Consider the following 20,474-nt stretch of genomic DNA (forward strand, 5'->3'; position numbering starts at 1 on the left):
AAAAGGTAAGAGAGGATAACTGAAGATCCAAGGGATTTCTTCTTTTAAACCCTTTCATTTTGTGAGTTCATTTTCTTGTCTTAGACGATTTTCCCTATTTTCCACTGTAGATTTCAGTTCCCAGTGTCCTGGATGGATAACACAGAAGGGCTTCTTCTAGCTGCTCCACTGTGGATCTCAACGGAGAAACCACTTAGAATTTGCATGGTGGGTGACTGGGACTGGCTCAATCAGTGCTGTTTCCGGAGCCACACAGCCAACCACTGCTGTCTCAGGAGCCGCACAGCCAATCAGTGCCGCTTCCAGAGCCGCGTAGCCAATCAGTACTGGTTCCAGAGTCGCACAGCCAATCAGTGCTGCTTCCAGAGCCGCATAGCCAATCAGTGCTGTCTCCAGAGTCGCATAGCCAATCAGTACTGTTTCCAGAGCCGCACAGCCAATCAGTTCTGGCTCCAGAGCCGCACAGCCAATCAGTGCTGTTTCCGGAGCCGCACAGCCAATCAGTGCTGTTTCCAGAGCACACAGCACATGTCTGCAGACCTCACACCCAGGGCATCCAGGTAGGCACTCTCTGGAGTGTTCTTTCCCAGGCCTTCACATATTCTAATAACAGCTGTTCCGTTAGAGTCTCGGTGATTAACAGGGTGTCAAGCCACTCCCCCAGAGCACTCCAGAAGAATCTCCCGTGGGGTACCTGATGGATTCTGCGTCACAGATGGCTTCTCCGTACATCAAGTGATAAGCTGCTGCCCTGTTTCCATTTCTCCTGGGTACATTTTAGAGAGAAAGAACCCCCAGGTCATATGATAGATGTTTCATCTTTGTTAACACGAGCACTTGGAAATTAATCTTTATAACGTTAGCTGCATGCTGAACCAGCCTTACATCTGAATTCACTTTGAGATGCTGTAGCTCTACATTTGCTCGCTTTTTTTTTTTTTAAACAGAGGCTCAAGATTATTTATTTTCTCTGTGTATATTCTTGGCATATTTCTGCCTAGAGGAAAAGCAAAATCAATAAGTCCTACAGTTTTATTAAGTTTCTTAAAGAGCAGGGTATCTGATCTGGTGACTGGAGTTGGTTAATCACCATTCTGTACAAATTCGTCTTAGGATAGCGGCTTTCCCCATGTGCTTTTCAGTTGTCCTTAGTAACAGAGGCCTGTCTAAGTCCCTAACATCACTGAAATGATAATTGTTGCTCATAGCCACATGTCAATGCCTTCGGTGTCGCCCCAAACAGTTAAGAGTTAAGACTACTCTCTTATTTAATGCAGACCCCTTTGCCTTTTGAGTCTATTGCGCACCACTGCCCGATCTCATTTTGTAATAAAAGTTGGGTGCAAGAACCCACCATGGTGTTAATTTCGCTTTACCCATGAGAATCAGGGGAAGGAGTTTAGAATAAAATGAACAGTCGTTTTTGAGGCTGCTTTACTTGGGGAAAACCGCCCAATATTTTTGAAAACCCTTCCAGCCTAAAGCTGGATTTGGCAACTGTCTGGAGGCATTTTCATGCAGTTAGCCATCTGCCTCTTCCTGCCCTTTCAACGCCGGCTGTCATCTTTCCTTTTCTCCTGCTCCATCCTCTCTTGCTCCGAGTACAGAACTTTGCCTTCCTATTAACTCAAAATGACAAAATATATCTCCCTTTACCCCTCTCCAGTTCCCAAACCACTAACATGGCGGTTCACGCTTGCCCCTTCTTCAGCCAAAGCTGAAACCATTCTTCCAACCACCGGCATCCACAGTTTTTCTCGGGTTCAAAGCGACCCTGAGCTGCCTGCCGTCTGGTTTCTCTTCTCTATATTCTGTTGTTCTCTTCAACAGATAAGCATTTTTTTTTAAATCCTCTGACTCTGCATCTCCCTCTAGCTATGGCTTTGTAGTTCACATCTGCCATTTCCATCCCCGCTGGACATATATTGCTCAACTGACAATAATTTATCTTCCTTCCCTCAAACATCAGTGAAATTATTTCCAGCAATTAACTTCACATTATTAAAGCCAGTGGTTGTATTTCAGCCCCTTTATTATTTGACACTGTTAACAATTCCCCACTTACACTCTCTCCTCTTTTGGCTTCACAAGGATTTTCTTCCCTGGGTTCCCATCTGCTTAGGTCTGGGCACTTTCCTCAATCTCTCTGGCCAGCTCCCTTTCCTGAGGGTTCTAGAAATGCTTCTCTCTGAGGCTTCTTCCCAACTGTGGGTGAACTTTTCAATGCTGGATTCCACAGTTATTTACCCATGGATGACCCATAGATCCTTATACATAGCTCATTTCTTCTTGAGAGTTTTAAACTCAGGTTGTGGTGGATGGCCTGGTGCTGGTTTGTATGTCGATGCTAATTCTGCTCTCCTGGGAGGGGCTACGGACAAGGAGTGAGTCATACTCAGGAGACTTCTTGTGAACCAATCCCCTAACGAATCACTGGGTGAATAGGCAGGACTTCCAGGTTGGAGAGGGGAAGAGAGAAAGCAGGAGAGAGTTAGAATCTTTTTGGACTGGGATAGTGTGAGGACAAGATGTAATTACAATGACAAGATGAAACCAAGAGTGTCTCCTGGATTCAGTGGCAGATCCATCAGGATTCACCGCTGAAGGATTTAGATTTAATAAGGCTTACAAGTTAGGATTTTAGTTGTTCTGCCCAGTGATTTGAGTTTCCGTTGTTTCTGAACTAAGTTTGTGTTGTGTTTTCTTTCATGCTGCGGCTTTTCTGGGTTCAAGAGAGAGAAAGGTGCGGCAGCAAAGAGTGAGTTTCCCTGAGGTGCACCACAAAGGTCATGGGGGTTTTGAAGCATGGGGTTGGCATGGTAGCAACCCGCCTATGGGAACTTAGTGAGCTGGGTGGAGACATTTCAGGAGCTCCGGGCCAGAGGGTCTCCACGAGATAAGAACAGGCTGGCTGGACCGCTGGGGCTGAGAGTAGCAGCCTGAAGTGTTGGAACTTGCTGGTTCGTTTTCAATATTTCCCCGCAACACAGGTCATGTGAATAGCCCTTCACCTGACCTCAACAGGCTGTCAAACTCATTTCAGAGTCTCTGAGATTGCCTAGACATTTCTTAAGGAATAGATGCTTGAGGGCCTGAAGAAAATCTGAGGTACCCCTAAATCAGCACATCTTTGTATCTTTTATATGCTTTTATAAACTCTTCTCCTGATCCTTAGTGACTTCTCTCTGGTTTCTTACATGTCTTTTTCAGCTGATCCTGTTTTCTTTATTCTGATACCACCAAAACTAATACATACAAATTGCTGAACCTATTCTTCTAAAATGCAGATCCAAGAACTGGGAGACGTAACTTGGAAGTCAAGAACACTTTCTGCTCTTGCAGAGAACCCACCCAGGTTTGATTCCCAGCACCCACATGAAGGCTCCCAACTCCAGTTCCAGGGAACCTGATGCCCTCTTCTGGTCTCTGTGGACTCTTACATGCACATGCTACATATAAACACATGGGCACGTAAACACATAGTGACACGGAGTAAATACCATCTTTACAAAAATGTAAATAAATGTAGATTGTCATTTTTTTTTAAAAAAAGTTTAGCTTCGTTTGAGACAATTTAATAAATATTATGACCTTTCAAATGGACTTGGCAAGGTAGCAACTTAGTAAAATCAGAATCTTCAATGAGTTTCTCAGGTGCCCCTTAACTTGGAACTTGGGGCTGTGGACACAGTATTTCACTTAGTTGGTAGCTTCCAAGTTCTTGCCTTAGGTATTAAAAAAAAATGCAAATTACAGACCATGGGTGGTTGAGTTTAGAACAAAGTTTTGTTATAGACTCATAGGTACACTGAAGAGGGAAGTCAGAGCTCCTGTGAGCAGAGGCAGTCCTGAGGAGTGGAGACCCCGCCATAGGCCCTCATCTTAGAGTTCATAGGGCTTCTTGATGACTGAAGAGGGAGAACGGGTCAGTCCAGCGGGCCCGGTTACAAGGTTTCTGGTAGCTTCCCAACTTCAGGCAGATCCCCATTCTAGTTCTCAAGAAGGGGCATTCATAGGAAAACTAGACCTTCCTTTTGACATCCCTGTCCATTTGGCTTAAGAACTTCTGACATCTCTTTGCCCTCTGATAAGGATATTTCCAGGTTTCAGTTGAAACAAATAAAAACAACAAAAAACAAAACAAACAAACAAAACCCAACCTCTTCATTTTCAGGGTCTTCTAGTTCTAAACTATCTAGCCATTTCTGACTCCAGTTCTCACCAGTGATTATATAATAGAGATAAAATAACAAAGTGCTAAGAACAACCAAAACATTCGTGGAGAATAGGTAAGAAAACTGTATCAATATCAATGTTTGTTCTATAAGTGCAATAGAGGCAGTATGTTGCCACAGTAGATAGACAAGGCAAGCGGTAATATAGAGCAGACAGAAATGCAGCAAACAGAGCCACTCATCGCCGGAACCACAGTCTTGGACAGGGCTTCAGTGAGACACAAGTCGTCCTTTCACGTATCTGATCTTAAAACAGAAGCAGATAACCACAGCATTGTTGGGGTGGGGGAAGACCAAAGGCTGGGGACACAAGAGACCATTAGCTTGAAGACTCACCGTCCCAACCATGCAGGGATATTCCCCGGAAAGTGAACTGGATGAGGGCATGGCACCTCAAACTCTTCCGCAGAGACTATTGGCTGCGTGGGAATATGGTTTCCGTAAAGCCGAACGCCTGTCCAAGCCTTGTTTCCTTTGCCATTGGTGCTGGGAACAAATGATTTCCATTTCCCTTCTCTTCTGTAAGTCTGTGTAGGTACCTCACTTGGGTAACACCCAACCTTATCTTGAATCATATTCACAAAGATGTTTGGAAGATTGAATCTAACTTTTGTGAAATTAGAAAATCAAGACAGGGAAACCAACAGTTAATAAGTTCCTAAAGGCCACACAGCCATGTCCAACAGAGGGCATCACGGCTCAATGGGGAATCCAAGCCCTGCTCAGGAAGCAGCATTGGGGGGATGCCACTGATAAAGGGGGAGCTGAGGCCCTTACTCACACTGTAGGTGACAGAGCTGAAATGCATAAATACATTAGCTGAAAGGTAGCAAGGTTTTGTCAAACAATATTTTTACCATATAAGAAACTATTGATTAAACTATATTAAATTCAGTGACATCTTTTTATCAAAAGCATCACAACGAAAGTGAAAAAAAAAGAACAAATTAGTTGAAATAGCTGTCATGTATACGATCATCAAACATCTACTGTTTGGGATATACAGAGAGCTCCCACTAACTGAGAGAAAACAAACAAAATAGAAAATGGACAAATGGTATGGACACGTTTAACCAATGAATGCAAAAATACATTTAATCTTTTAGCAATCAGAGAAAATCAAATTATGTTCATTGGATGGTAGGGTCATGGGAGTTTAATATATTTTAAGCTTTACAGCACAAGCATATGCTGATAAATGTTTTAAATACATCTGACATGATTCTAAAATATATGAAAAATGATTGAAAAATGTTCCGCTCGCTTCATAGTAAAAGCTGTCATTTTCCCAATGTCTTTTTCATTTTTGCCGTTCAGCGAATAAACCACGGCTCTAAAAGAAAGTCTGTTCCCGAAACAGCATCTATCTGTTTTATACATGTGGCCACACAATTGCTGAAAAACATTATTTTTCCCCCCTCGGTGCCAGAATGGCTTGCTGCCCGGCAAAATACAAAGCCATGTAACAAAAGCAAATAAAGTCTGACTTACTAAACGGGAGGAAATGTAATGTACATTGATAAGCGTCCTGGGATTTTATGCACTAAAGTCCACCAGGAAATAAATATGTGGGACAGCAAAGCAGAGTCAGGATCAATTGCTGCGTTTGGTTTGTTTTGAACCTCCTCGTTCCTCTGTGGTAGAAAGGGAGAGAAAGCAAACTGAACAGCGAGGAAACCCTGCGCTGACTCTCCACTCTGCTCTTTTGTCGCTGCATTCTGGGTAAGTTTCCACTGTAGCATTATAAACAGTGTCTCCTCTTGGGGTCTGCAGGTTTTCTCCTGTCCCAACTCATCTCCTGCCACATTCTTGACCTCCATCTGGTCATAGCCGTCTCATCTGCCAAGTCTACTTCCTGTGTGCGTTCCTATGAGGACGTCATGCCACTTCAGGCCTCTGTGCCCTTGCCAATGCCCTTTGTTCTTCTGGGTCCCACCTTCTATGTCTCCACCTCCGAGACCCTGAGCTAGCAGGTGATGCCTGGCCTTCTGGCCTGAGATTCCTAAGTCCTTTACGGATAATTATCACATTCCCATCAAAGTGAGATTTCGTGCTTTTCCAATTAGACTTGAACCTTCTTGATATAAAAATGTAATTTGTTTTATTTACACAGTGATCTTGGAACTTACTAACGTGAACTGAATCGGCATGTAATGGCGATTCAGTCATTTTCTACCTAAACTCCTTCAGTGTCTCCAGCATTCTCCAACCTTTTAATCTTGATCTACTCGTCTTGCACCTGACAGGAGAGGCTGGGGGAGGTAGGAGGCAGGAAGCGGGGGGGGGGGGGGGGGGGGGGGGGGGGAGTCTTCTCCTGTTATTTATCTAGTTGTAGCTACTTTCTCAGGGACACTTCTCACATCCCATGATGGGAAGATGTCCTCTGTTGTGTCTTTCTCCATTGCTATTTATTGCTCTTATTGCCGTCGTGTATGCATGGGCTTCAATCAGCATCCATCTTTGAACAGAGCTGGCTTTTTCATTGGATTCTTAAGTTCTGTGAGATTACATACCATGCCTACTTTTGTTTATCATCCTTTTATTGTTATACAGCATAGAGTAGGTTTCTACTAAGTATTTTTTGACTGAGTTATTGGATGTCCCATGAACGCTGCTCGAATCCTGGAAGTGAAGAACATATTGCATAGGCTAGCAGGATATTCATGGCCTACTACAATAACATCTGAAAGGGGGTGTGGCCTCTTCAAAGGCTTCTATCCCTACGTCCATATGTACAGGAGACGTGATGTTGAAAACAGCACGGTGCTTATTGTAAATACTGACCTGCTTTTCTGGCCCGTGGACTTCCATCTGAGTCTAAAGGAGAGATTACCCACAGGCAGGCAGATGGTGAAGATGAACTTCATAACTGGGATGCTCAGCTACATGATGTACACTGCTTGGCAGGCTGGATAACAAACCCACATACGTTTTGGGAATTTCCTGTCCCTTCAGAGTTCAGCCTGGTGCTTTAGGCACAGAGTGAGTGAATGGCATGGGACAGAATCCAAGGCTCCCTAGATGTGAAGCTGGCACATCTTCCTTCATACTGGCCCCAGTGCCAGCAATCACACTACACTCAGGTGGTTTTTTTTTTGTTTTGTTTTTGCTTCTTTTTATTTTTCTTTTTGTATCTATTAACATATACTAAATATAATAAAGAGAAGCTGGATGAAAGGAAAACCAAAACCAACCCAAAATAGAACATGTGTACTCTGATGAAACCAAAAGTAAGAGGCTCCTGAAGCCTACAGATAGGGCTGCATGCGAGGAGACTATAAGGCAGTGGACTTGGAGGGTTTTAATTGTTGTGTGGGGGTCTCCTCTGTCCATTGGTTACTGAGGCCTGGGAAAGCCAAAGCATGCCATTGTAGTTCTTCACTTCCAGCTAAGGACTTGCTTCTGACTTATTTAAAGTTTCCTCGGGATATGGGCTCCAGTTTGAATCTTTAGTGATGTGTTTTCCTGACCAATTTGCATAGCTTTCAGTTTGACTTGTAAAAGGGATTCTTTGCTGTGGCCATCTGGAAGTAGTACAAATTATTGATGCTAATTGTTCCTCTTCTGTATTCTCTTCTTGTGATCTTCTCTGGTTTCAGCCTTTGGTAATATACAACACCCTCATAAATATTTCATGTTATACAAGATGGCCTCTAGGTCTTCATTAAGTGAGCTTACACTGGCAAATGAATATGTTAAATCTGGGAGAGCAGAGTCACTTATTGCCTGCCCTTTTTGCTTGTATTGGGTTATATTTTCTTTATTTTCTCCACATCAGGCTTATATCCCTAAGCCTTCAAACCCAGCATCTGCAGACTCTGCTGTTGTGTGAGCCTCCGTGTATTTACCACTGACAGCATCTCTAACCTTTAGATGAGAGGCCAGTCCTCTAGATGCAGCTTGAAGAGCTGGAGGACCCTATTCTACACAACCAGGGAGTTCTTTCTGCTTCTTGACATCAGAATTTCCATCAGTATAGTGAAAGTTATGAGTAGAATATAGCCCAGCAAAGAGAACAGCTACACTAAGGTGGTTGTAAAGTCTGAGCCTACCTCTAGTAATATCAAAAACAGCAGTGAGAAGGGGAGAGGCTGCTCATCAGGAGAAGAGGTGGAACACCATGGTCCAGAGCTGGTGGATGTCTTCAAAGGTGTGGGGCCCAGAGAGCACTGATTTCTCTGTTGCCCTTGTGTGACTTTTTGGTGCAGGAAAGAAGTTGTTCAATCTTTTTATTTTTGTTTAGTGCATTTTCTTTGGCATCGTTTAACAGGCACTTTCTGCTGTTTGGTTTTCTAGCCATAACATACACAACATACACATCTCCTTGTTCACACACATGGCCTTTGTAATACAAGCTAGTTGGGACAGTTCCTGTCTTCCTTTTTTTTTTTTTGTTTTTGTTTTTGTTTTTGTTTTTTGAGACAGGGTTTCTCTGTATAGCCCTGGCTGTCCTGGAGCTCACTCTGTAGACCAGACTGGGCTTGAACTCAGAAATCCACCTGCCTCTGCCTCCCAAGTGCTGAGATTAAAGGCGTGTGCCACCACTGCCCGGCATTCCTGTTTTTTTTTTGTCTTGACTAACTTCTCTGAAGAATTCTACTAGACTCACAAGCACACTACCATTTACCTTCAGGAGTTGTCCTCTGCTTGCATGCAAGTCGACTCTTACGTTGCACTTCTTTCCTATGTCAAGCAGGCTAGAAAAACTGCTGCCATTCTGCTTCTTAGATTAGGGGCTGGCTAAATGCGTTTGAAGACAGATGATTTTTACATAACTCAAATAATGATCTGATAAGGAAGAAACATTTGTTCTCTTTCTAGAATTATTTAGAAAAGATGGTCTCTTGCTATTGTTCTGAAAACTATGGTTTATTGTATGTTCAGTGCTTGATTTGGAGGCTTCCACAAAATTTCATAGTTAATTCCATTGAAATTATTTGCCTTGTGTCTTAGGGTTTCTATTGCTGTGATAAAACACCATGACCAAAGAAACTTTGGGAGGAAAGGGTTTATTCAACTTACCCTTCGGCATCATCATGAAAGGAAGTAAAGACATCAAAGAAAGTCAAGCAGGACAGGAGGGAGGGTTTTAGGCAGAAGCCATGGAGGTGTTACTTACTGGCCTGCTCTTCATGGCTTTGCTCAGCCTGCTTTCTTATAGAACTCAGGACCACCAGAGCAGGGCTGGCACTTCCCACCATGGGCTGTGTCTTCACCCACCAACCATTAATTAAGAAAATGCCTTACAGCCAGGTCTTGTGGAAGCATTTTCTCAATTGAGGTTCCCTCCTTTCAGAGGACTTTAACACATGTCAAGTTGATATAAAACTAGCCAGGACATTCTCAAAATATTCTCTAGTTAAAGGAGATTTTTCTGGTACTAGCCAGGACATTCTCAAAGTATTCTCTAGTTAAAGGAGATTTTTCTGGTACCTTTACCGCATATTTTTCTCTTTCTTTGTTTCTGTACCTGCCATCTAGTTTCTTCTCTTAGGCAAATAGAAACATTGTATATTTGCTTTGCTATAACAAGTTTGGCTTATTGTTATTTACATTGTTTCATTCTCACAATTCTCTGGGCAAGTTAAGGAGAATCCTACTAAACAACTTCCCTTCCTATCTATCACACTTGTGGTGGTTGGTCATTCAAGTACTGGTGTGTTCTAAAAAGTATATGCAGATTTACCATTTGCCAAATAGGGGCTATCAGCATACAAAATATTATAGTCCAGTCATCTATTTTGTTCCTGTGTTAAATTTACTTATACTTTGAAGTCATGCGGCCCTGCCTCACGTAATGGCCTCCACTGACCTCCTTCATTTGGCAGTCCAGAGCCATCCTCTGGTACCAGGCACAGCTACAATGCTGCAGAAAGAATCTCTCTTTCTTGGTCACCTCCACAAAAGGGTTATGGTTAAACTGATTTTTTTCAGGAAGCCTTAAATTCTGACATATCTCATAGGACTCAGAATGGGATTTAGTTCCTTTCGTATTAGTTTAAGAGTTTCTCATGGGATATTACAGTCCATGTTTGAAAATAAAATAGAGAAAGAAGCAATTGTATTCGTTTCCTAGGACTGCACAAATTGGCTTAGAAACAGAAATTTAAGGGCTAGAGAGAAGGCTCTGTAGTTTAAAGCACTGGCTGCTCTTACAGAGGACCTAGGTTTGATTCCCAGCATCTGTGAGCATAGATGAATTAAGTGTGTGTGTGTATATGTGTATGTGTGTGTGTGTGTGTGTGTGTGAGAGAGAGAGAGAGAGAGAGAGAGAGAGAGAGAGAGAGAGAGAGAGAGAAAGAGAGAGAGAGAAAGAGAAAGCAATAGAGAGAAAAAGAGAGAATATGGTGTGTATAACTATCCAACCTACTTTATATGGCTTTTTTTTTGTTTTGCATGAGGGTGGGGAAGATAGATGATTTTGGTTGTCTGAGATTTTAATAAGCACCTCTTATTAACATTAGAAGCTTAGTGGATTAAACCACAGAGAACCCAAATGACATTTTCTTTCCATAATCTTTTTCCTTTGCATACAACTCATAGTATGAGACAAAAGCTAAAGAATAGCTACTCGGCCTCCTTGTGCCAAGTAGGAGCTGAGTGCTTGAGAGGTGCCCTGTTCAGTTGTCCTCAGCATGCGGGTTCTGGTGTCACCCACCAGCTCAAAGCACAAGGAGATCCCCTTTAGCCTTGCATGGGAGCCAGAGGTGTCTGAGGACTCCCTCTCCCTCTCTACCTAGTTTTCTTTTCTTTTTTTTTTTTTTTGGTTTTTTGAGACAGGGTTTCTCTCTATAGCCCTGGCTGTCCTGGAACTCACTTTGTAGACCAGGCTGGCCTCGAACTCGGAGATCCACCTGCCTCTGCCTCCCAAGTGCTGGGATTAAAGGCGTGCGCCACCACCGCCCGGCTTCTACCTAGTTTTCTTATTAGCCCGTGCCACTCATTTCTTCTTTTTCTTAGTCAGAACCAGTTTTTATGCCAGAAAGCTTGGAAAAGGTTTTTGTTTTGTTTTGTTTTGTTTTTAAGCTATATTAAGCAGGAAACATAGATGTACCATAACAATTGAGACTCACGTTAGCAAGGGAAGAGAAAAATAGATGCTGCCAAAATAAACTCTTGTGGTCCGCTGTCTCCTAGGGTTTGTCATAGCCAGGGGTTTAGATCTCAGTGAAGAATTAAGACTGTTTCATGGTCCCCGCCCATATTGATATGTTAGTGTAGGTGCACACACCTCCAGTGCATACCAGAAGACTGATTTCTTAATCCTGGTCAAACGTGTTGCTGCATCCTATCAGATGAAAGTTATCTTTCCATCCCCTGAGCTACAGTAGCTCCCCCATGAAGCTTTTGCTCCATAGATAAACATTAGCCACTCAGGAAACAGCACCCAATCATTGGCTGACAGAAGTTAGTCTAACGTATATTTTGTGATTTATTTAACTAGTTCCTTGTTATTAGCCACCTAGGTTCTTATATTTCTAATGTTTCCTTCCTATAGTTTTCAACCGAGTGTCCTTACAAATGAAGTTCCTATAGTCTTTTTAGACTTGGTAGCTGTGTGCAGCTGGGACACATAGCTTCGTTTGAGACAGACTCTTAGATAGGATACACTGAATTGTTCTGTTCTGGGTGTAAGTCCTTGCTCTTTTAAACTGGCAGAAAGGTGATAAAAAAAAAAAGAACTGATAATTAAAACGAGAGGAAAGTGAAGAGGGTATCCAACAGTTTCTCCTTTCATTCTTGATCCCTGTGGACTTGGCTCCCAACTGACATGCTCATCTGCATTATTACTGCTTTGCCTCCTCCTAAAATTAGACCAAAGCTCTTGGTGAGCAGGCCATTCCCGGAGGAGCACTTTAATGAAATTACTCTAGTGACCAATTGCATCTTCTTGCCTCTCCTGTCTTCCTTCCTCTTTTGATTCTGACCCAACCACTTGACCTCATCATTCTGACACAGGGTCTGACAGCCGACAGAGGCTTGGCTTTTCTACATTTCTTTTCCCTTTGTTCCTGGACATATCTCCTAGAGACTTCTAAAGCCGGGAGAAACCAGACTTACACCTTTCTCCAGACGGTACACAGCATACTAATGCCTGCTCCCCAGGCACTTGTAATTGGAGATATGGACTGTTTATGCCAGTGATGAAAGAGAGTGAATCACGGCAGCTGCAGGGTGAGATAATCTCTGCACAAGACTGCTCGGCTGCCTTTCTCGGGCCTTAAATTAACTTTGCTTATTGCTCTGTCTTTTCTCTCCCTTCCGTTCTGTCTTTTCACTGCGGGGTTCCAGGCAGCTTTCTCAAGACTTTAATCTATTTTGCTACCTTCAGATGTAAGCTGCTTTGGTGTATGGAATGGTGCCCCTCCATGGAGGCTGAGTGAAGAGGTGATGGGGCAGGGGCCGAGGGAGGGGTGTACAGTGGGCAGAGCAAGCACCGGAAAGAATGATATGACATTTCCCATTATGAACACCTACTTGGGTACTTCTGAATTTCTAATTCAGCTCAAATTTCCAGCTCCAGCCTGCTAATACGTACGCCGCAAGGCTCGTATGGTAGGAGCCTCACCTTGTATTTCAAAACTGCAAACTTCTCCCTGCCTGTGAGGATTAAAATGATGATGTATTCGTCATGCGGCGAGGCATTCTCTATTCTCCTCTGCGCAGTTGGAGCACAGCTCATTTGTGCACTCTGGCCTGGCAGTCATTTGTTCTTACCCCACTGTTCCTCATCTTCCCTTATCTTGCTTGCAGACAAGTGTCTGTTTGGTCCTCTCTGGGCCTTGCAGCCCAGAATGGAGATAATTCATCCTTTCTTCACTTATTGACAGACACAGACGTCACTCCAGGAGTGAGGGCAAGAATCCACCAGCCGCCCTTTGCTGGAGCCTGACCTGTTTCTGTGCATGGGGCCAGATGAGTGAGGCCTTGATGAGCTTTCGTGAGGCTGCAGCCATGGACCATTCACCAGATACTCCTGTATGTACATCCCTCATGACCTGGCCCTTTGACAATACTATTTGCTGTCATTGATTTTTTGATGCTTGGAAGGTTGGCGGAATCTGCAGGCAGCTTCCTAAATCTTAGAGGAGTAAAAACTGCATCCTGGCCCTGTTGGGATCTGTCAATCTTCTCCTGTCTAGCTGGAGAGTCTTATCTGGGGTCTGGGTAAGTGTTCGGGAGTTGATTCCATTATATTCAACAGATATTTATGGGCAAACTGCTTGGCTTGGTAGAAATGATGCTAGGTACAACAAAATATTTTAAGATGAATGAGATCCAGACTTACATTCCAAGGACTTAAAGCCTAGGGGAAGCCAATGTAAAGCATTTTCATTAGTAGCTCACATAAATAAAAGACACAAATCTACAGTTACTGGTTTAGGGAGGAGAGGAAACCCTTAATGATTCTGACTGGAATAGGGTCTGGAAAACTGTAGACAGAACAGTTCACAGAGAACGTATATAGTTACAAAGGACTCTTGTGTGTGTGTGTGTGTGTGTGTGTGTGTGTGTGTATGTATGTGTGTGTGTGTGTGTGTGTATGTATGTGTGTGTGTGTGTGTGTGTGTGTGTGTGTGTGTGTAGGGGGAGAGAGAGACAGATTGATTGTGCTAATGGTCATTGCAAAATGCTACAGATTGATGACTTAAACAATGGAGATGGATTTTTCTCACAGACACAGGTCAAATATCCAAAATCAGGTTGTTAGCATGGTCAGGAACTGATGAGGATTCATTCATTTTCTAGGTGACAGCTCCTTCCCTCTCATCTCACATGTGAGAGCAAGCAGAGGGAGAGAATGAGGAGTGGGAGATGGAGTGAAGAGGGAAACCAGGAGAGAAAGGGAAAGAAGGGTGGAAGAAAAAGAAAGAAAAGAAGAGGGAAAGAACACAAACTCTGTTTTGCCTCTGGTAAGGGCGCTAACACCTCCCTGAGCCCTGATACTCTCATCTAACCCACACTCCTTTCCTAGGCCCCTCTTTCATGTACTATCACACTGGACATTAGCGTTTTTTACACGTGAATTTTGGGAAAACACAAAAACATTGAATCTACAAAAGTATAGTCCAGGAATATTAACTTTCTTATTTTTTAATGTAACCTTTCTCATAGCATCCATAGCACAAGCGTTAGCATCATTTATTACATACAGGTGAATATTCTACGCTACTGTAAACAATCTCGTCTAGTAGGATTGTTAGCATCAGGGCATCCAAAGCTGGTGGCGATGCATGGGCGGATCTCACAGACCTGTTGCCAGGGCAACAGCCACCATATTCCCAGAATTCATTGGGCTCACCTCCCACCTTTACCTGCAGCCATTACGTCAGAACCCATGTATATACGGGGAACATTCCTCCATCTTTCTCTCTCTCCCCCTCCTCTCTTTCTGCGACACTACCCCCTCTCTCCCTCTCAATTAAACTTCTTACACGTGGAATTGCTTGGGCCTAGTGTGTGGTATGTTCTGACGTGACCCGCTGTTCTAACACATCATTTGGTGCTGACACCCACCATCATTTGGTGGTTCATGTCAGCCAGCATCCGCTCTGCTACCCTGCAGCAGGATGGGCAGAGGTCACGACCACGTGGATTGGTCCCAGCACCAGCAACCTTGGCTGTGGTGAGTATGCGAGTTCTCGGCCTCCTTAGCTGGTGGCTACAACAATCTCAGGCTTTCACCACGGAAGCTGCCGCTGCTCGCTGAAGATACCACCACAAAGTTCAGCCAGAACCAGAGCCCCAGCAATGCACCAAGGGACACACGAACTTCTACCACGTGAGCTGTGCCCCACCTGGTCTATCAGGTGGGGCTAGCCTCTGCTCAGGTCTACACCTACCCATTCAGTTCCATGTTTGCCATTTACCAGTCTGATGTAATTCTCGCACAGACACCAGCATATTAATTAATAGGATCAGTCAAGGGGAGGACCTCCAGCTTTCCAGATAAGGCCCGGTGGAATTACAATTCTGCAGGTGGTATTTTAGCCAGGACAGGTTCATTACATGCCTTCTGGCCAGTCTTAGAAAAGTGGCCTTAAATCCAGTAAATTTTGAAAAACTCCCAAGAGGTTATCCAGGACAAGCAGGAGAATCCATCTCATTTTTTAGAACGCCTTACGAAGGCTTTATTGCAGCATACCAATCTGAAACCTGAAACCCCAGAAGGTAAGCAACTTCTGATGACCTACTTCTTTTCCCAGAGCTACCCCGACATAAGAACCAAACTTAAAAAAACTGGAGAGGGGACCCCTAACTCCATAGGCAGAAGTCTTAGCGCTGGCCTTCAAAGTGTACCATGGAAGAGACGATAAAGTCCGCAAACAAAAATACCATATGCTGGCAAAAGCTGTCCAACCAGCCCCAGCAACTGCCCTGGACTCATGGTCTCCTAAGACTCAGTGATCACCAGGTACCTGCTACAATGTGGTAAGAAAGGTCATTGGGCAAAAGCCTGCCTTAACTTCTGCAAGCCAAGAGGGCCATGCCCTAGGTGCCATCAAGAGGGACCTTGGGCTGTTGATTGCCCTCATGTTATGCAGAACAGGGGGACATCACTCCCAGATAACCCTCCAACTGATCTCCTAGGCTTGGCTATGGCCGACTGAGGAGACCCAAACTCCCCTCACCCAACTATTGCCATCACTAGCAGGGAGCCCCAGGTAGATATTTTGGTACTTGAGTGGCCCATCTCCTTCCTCTTGGACACTGGAGCCACTTACTCGATCCAGACAGAGCTTTGGGGGCCTACTTCTCCTTCTTGTTTTCCTATTGTCTGGGTAGGAGGACAACCTTACTTCCCTCTCCAGACCCCACCACTTAGTTGCATTTTTAGAGGTGTACCTCTCACCCATTCCTTTTTGGGAGTGCCAACATGTCCTGTCTCCTTACTGGGAAGGGACCTTCTAGCTAGGCTGGGAGCCTCTATTTCCTTTGCTCCCCACATTCACCTAAACCTAGGCTCGCCAGCAGTTCCTCTGCTCCTTCTCCTAGCCAGGCAATCTACTAACACTACCATGTTATTTCCTTTATCAGCTTCTCATGTAGATCCCCGAGTCTGGGATGTCCAGAACCCCTCTGTTGCTAAACACCATTCTCCTGTTGTCATCCAATTATTGGACTCTACCAAGTATATTACCCAAGCTCAATACCCTCTCTCTCTACAGACTACTCCTGAGGACTTAAGCTTCTTAAAAATCTATCACTGCTTCTTACAAAATCTGTCAAAAGTCTGACCCCAACTCAAGGTATCATAGCACCCCTTTTCCTACCCGTCAGGCTAGAGGTTCCCTTCCTGGAACTGACTGGCAACTTGACTTTATCCACATGCCCACTGTCAGGCATGTCAAGTACCTCCTGGTCTTGGTGGACACCTTCTCAGGGTGGGTAGAGGCATTTCCCACTACTAACAAAAGGGCTCAGACAGTCTCTGATCTCCTCCGAGAGATCATCCCCTGGTTTGGTGTCCCAGCCTCTCTCCAATCAGACAATGGTCCTGAATTTACTTCCCAGGTCTCTCAAATCCTATCCAAGGCCCTAGACATCCCCTGGCGTTTTTACATTCCTTACCACCCTCAATCTTCTGGTAAGGTAGAAAGAACTAACCGGTCTTTAAAAACCACTCTTGTTAAGCTGTCACAGGAACTTCACCTTGATTGGGTAAAACTCCTACCCCTGGCTCTATTTAGGTTACGAGCTCTCCCAAAGCGACCTCTCCTCATCTCTCCCTTTGAACTCATGTATGGATGCCCAGTCCTAACTCCTGGCCTTTCACCTAAATGCTCTCCCCTCTCAGATCATCTACTTACCCCATTACTTTGCCACCTCTGTTCTCTCCTATGGAACTTTGCTGTCCACCATCTACCTCGGCCATACACTGTCTCCTGTCCACTACCTATCAACATTAGAGATCAAGTCCTTCTATCCCCTCCAGGTCATTGGCCCTCACCTCTCTCTCTCAAGTGGTAGGGTCCTTTTAAAGTAATTCTTGTGACCCCTACAGCTACTAAACTCGAGGGATTCTCTCATCCATCTGTCTCACCTCAAACCTTTCATTCCTCCACCTAAAAATGACTCTTCTTCGTACACATCAATCTTAACAGGACCATGCTCTGTTAAGCTCCAAAGGACAATGAGACTGCCCACCTTGTCCCCAATCCCAGAAAATGAGACTCCACTCTGGCAGCCGAGCTTGACCTCACTAGATTAGACAAGGGTTTCTCATCCTCCCCCTGCTGTTCATTTCTATCCAGGGTAGCCCTTATATCTGGAGATTCGAGGTTCAAGAAACCCCCACAGATAACAAACAGTCTTTCCAAATAGAGTCAGGAAACTGCTCCATAGCCAGATGCCAGGAACCAATCCAAATTGCTATCATCCCGGTATCTGTAATCCCATCTAAATATTATGATCTCTATACTTGCTTTCTCTTTGACCAGACAAAAGATTATTGTAGAAAGTGGCCAGACGAATATGGGGGCTGCCCATATTGGTCTTGTCAAATACATATGCTAGGATCACAGATCAATCATTTCTTCTATCAACATAGCAAGATACTCTTTTTCTACATACAAGACCCATGGGATTCCAGGTGGGAGACAGGAGTTGTTGGTAAGCTCTATCATAAAAATCAGCACGGGGCCCCAGTAAGTACCATCCATATTCAGAGAAAATATGTCCCAATTGCCCAACCCCTGGATATTGAAAAAGTAGGGGAGATTATCAAACACTCCTCTAAGGTCCTTATCTCTTTGACATCACCCCTCATAAATGGCACTAACTTGTCATTTTACCTTTTACTTCAGACTTTGACCGCAGCATACTAACTCCTTAATGTCACCAGACCTGGACGCTTTAAGGATTGCTTGCTATGTGTACCCCCTGGAACTAACTCACAATTGTCACTTACAGCATCTCCGGTGATACTGCCAAGTAACATTACCTCACTCTTTGTCAGTTGCCCTGGCTCCAGTGTCACCATACCTTACCTCTGTCCCTCTCTTTGGTGTGGCAACCTGTTTTAAGGCCTCTGGGACTCATTCAGTGGGAATGCTAAGCTCCCTAGACTGTAATAGAACCATAACCCTTGATATATCATCTCTGCCACAATGCCCTACAATCCAAAACAGGTCAATTCTTTGTGGCACTCAGGCATATCATCGCCTACCTGCTAGCTGGTCAGGAGTTTGCACATTAGTACTTCTTTTCCCTGAACTGGGAGTAATCCAGGGAAATGAGCCCCTGTCAAGCCCAATTGTAGATATGATAGCTGCCCAGCATAAGAGGGCAGTTCAAGTTGTGCCACTCTTGGTTGCTACAGGAATAGCCATAGGTGTTGGTACTGGAGTTGCAGGGATAACAACTTCCATGATCCAATATAATACATCCACTTCTCAGTTTCAAAGCGATTTTCAAAAAATGTCTGATACTGTGCTTACTATCCAGAAACAGATCGATTCTTTGGCAGCTGTGGTGCTTCAGAACAGATGGAGACTAGATATCCTGACAGCTAAAGAAGGTGATCTTTGCCTGTTCCTCCTGTTACAGGATTACCAGCCGCTGCCCACAGATGAGCCACTGTCCACAGAGGAACCTGATGTGAACATTCACCAAGTGGATCCCGATGGTGAAAGCCAGCTACCCCCATTGACAACGCCCCTAGAAAGCAGGAAGTAGCTTAAGAGATACGATGCCCTCGTTTCCTTTTCACCACCGGCTTCCCCTTCCCTTTTTCTTTCCTGCTCTTTATAATATCAAAAAGGGAGGTATGTTAGCATCAGGGCATTCAAAGCCTGTGGCCATGCATGGGCGGGTCTCACAGACCTGTTGCCAGGGCAACAGCCACCATATTCCCAGAATCCATTGGGCTCACCTCCCACCTTTACCTGCAGCCATTACGTCAGAACCCATATATATACGGGGAACATTCCTCCATCTTGCTCTCTCTCTCTCCCTCCTCTCTTTCCTCACTACTTCCCCCTCTCTCCCTCTCAATTAAACCTCTTACACGTGGAACTGCTTGGGCCTAGTGTGTGGTATGTTCTGATGCGACCCGCCATTCTAACACATCAAGGATGACACCATTTTCTTTGCTCCCTTTGGTTGCTAGGCTCTTAGTTAATTTGTAACATAAGGGAAAAATGGAGATACTGTCAGGTGTTCCACTTCTCTCCTTATTCCTGTCTTATTTCTCTTCTCTCTCCTTTTCCCCTTCAAAAATACTGTTGAGCACCAAGGCTAGAGACATAGCTCTTGCTTCTCTTGTAGAGGACCTAGAAACAGTCCCCAGCAAGCATACCAGGGGGCTTCCCACCTGCACTCCAGCTCCAGGGGATCTGACAGCCTGATGCACACACAGACAAACAGGCCCACACCGCGCACATACACACACACAGACATACACACGCACTAATAAAATAATACATTTGCAAGAAAATGGATGAAAATAATCAAAGTGATTAAGTGAATAAATGATTAAGTGAAACAAACGAAAGGCACAAAAACAGACATCAGAGGTATACTTTCATATGCTGAATTTACATCAAATCTAGATATAACATGAAGACAGCCTTTCAGGGAAGGAGGGGACTGAACGGGCACAGTGGAGAATAGGAGGCAGTAAGAAAGACATACATATTTTCTCTTATGTGCAGAACTCATATACATGGCATGAAGGCCAGACAGGGGACCATTTGTAGGCAGGAAGAGGACTGGAAAGACATGAGGTGGGGGGAGTGAGGCAGGGAAATGGAGGGTGTGGCTATGGGCAAAGTACAAGTGCACATGCAGAAACAATGTCATAAAACGTCTTGTGTACTAATAGCGAATAAACCATGTATTGTTGAACCCTAGAGAAAAAAAAAGTACACTATGTATTACATGAGAAACATTCTGGAAAAACTTTCCTTTTAATTTATTCATGCCTGAGGACACAGTACAGTTGTCACTCACATAGAGAAGTATGTAGAAAGATGCTTAGGGTGTATCATATCTTGTATGACCTATGTGCCACGCACACTTTGCGTGACAGTGGTTTATGAGGCAAAAGCTTCATGGAAGCCAGCCTCCTGCATCTTCTCCTTGGCATTCCCTAACTCAGAGTTAGTTCGGATATGTCCTTGCGAACTCGTGTGCTAGGTGCCCACCAAGATATGATTTATTATAGCTGGACAAAATTGGACATTGCTCTCTGACCTTTACCAATGTTCCAACATCTTAGCCAAACCCTGGCTTGGA

General features: G+C 44.3%; 1 long non-coding RNA gene across 2 annotated transcripts; it reads left to right on the top strand.

Annotated features, from left to right (window-relative positions):
• The first annotated feature begins 514 nt into the window (after positions 1-514).
• On the top strand, positions 515-18,819 carry LOC116089349. Of its 2 annotated transcripts, none has more exons than XR_004118300.1 (4): positions 515-560; positions 13,067-13,214; positions 13,986-14,149; positions 18,786-18,819. It is a non-coding gene; the product is annotated as an uncharacterized LOC116089349 (long non-coding RNA). The 2 variants fall into 2 exon arrangements; XR_004118301.1 differs by lacking the exon at positions 515-560 and adding an exon at positions 12,384-12,410.
• The last annotated feature ends 1,655 nt before the right edge of the window (positions 18,820-20,474 follow it).

Source organism: Mastomys coucha, unplaced genomic scaffold (assembly GCF_008632895.1).
Source record: "Mastomys coucha isolate ucsf_1 unplaced genomic scaffold, UCSF_Mcou_1 pScaffold14, whole genome shotgun sequence".
NCBI classification, from domain to species: domain Eukaryota; kingdom Metazoa; phylum Chordata; class Mammalia; order Rodentia; family Muridae; genus Mastomys; species Mastomys coucha.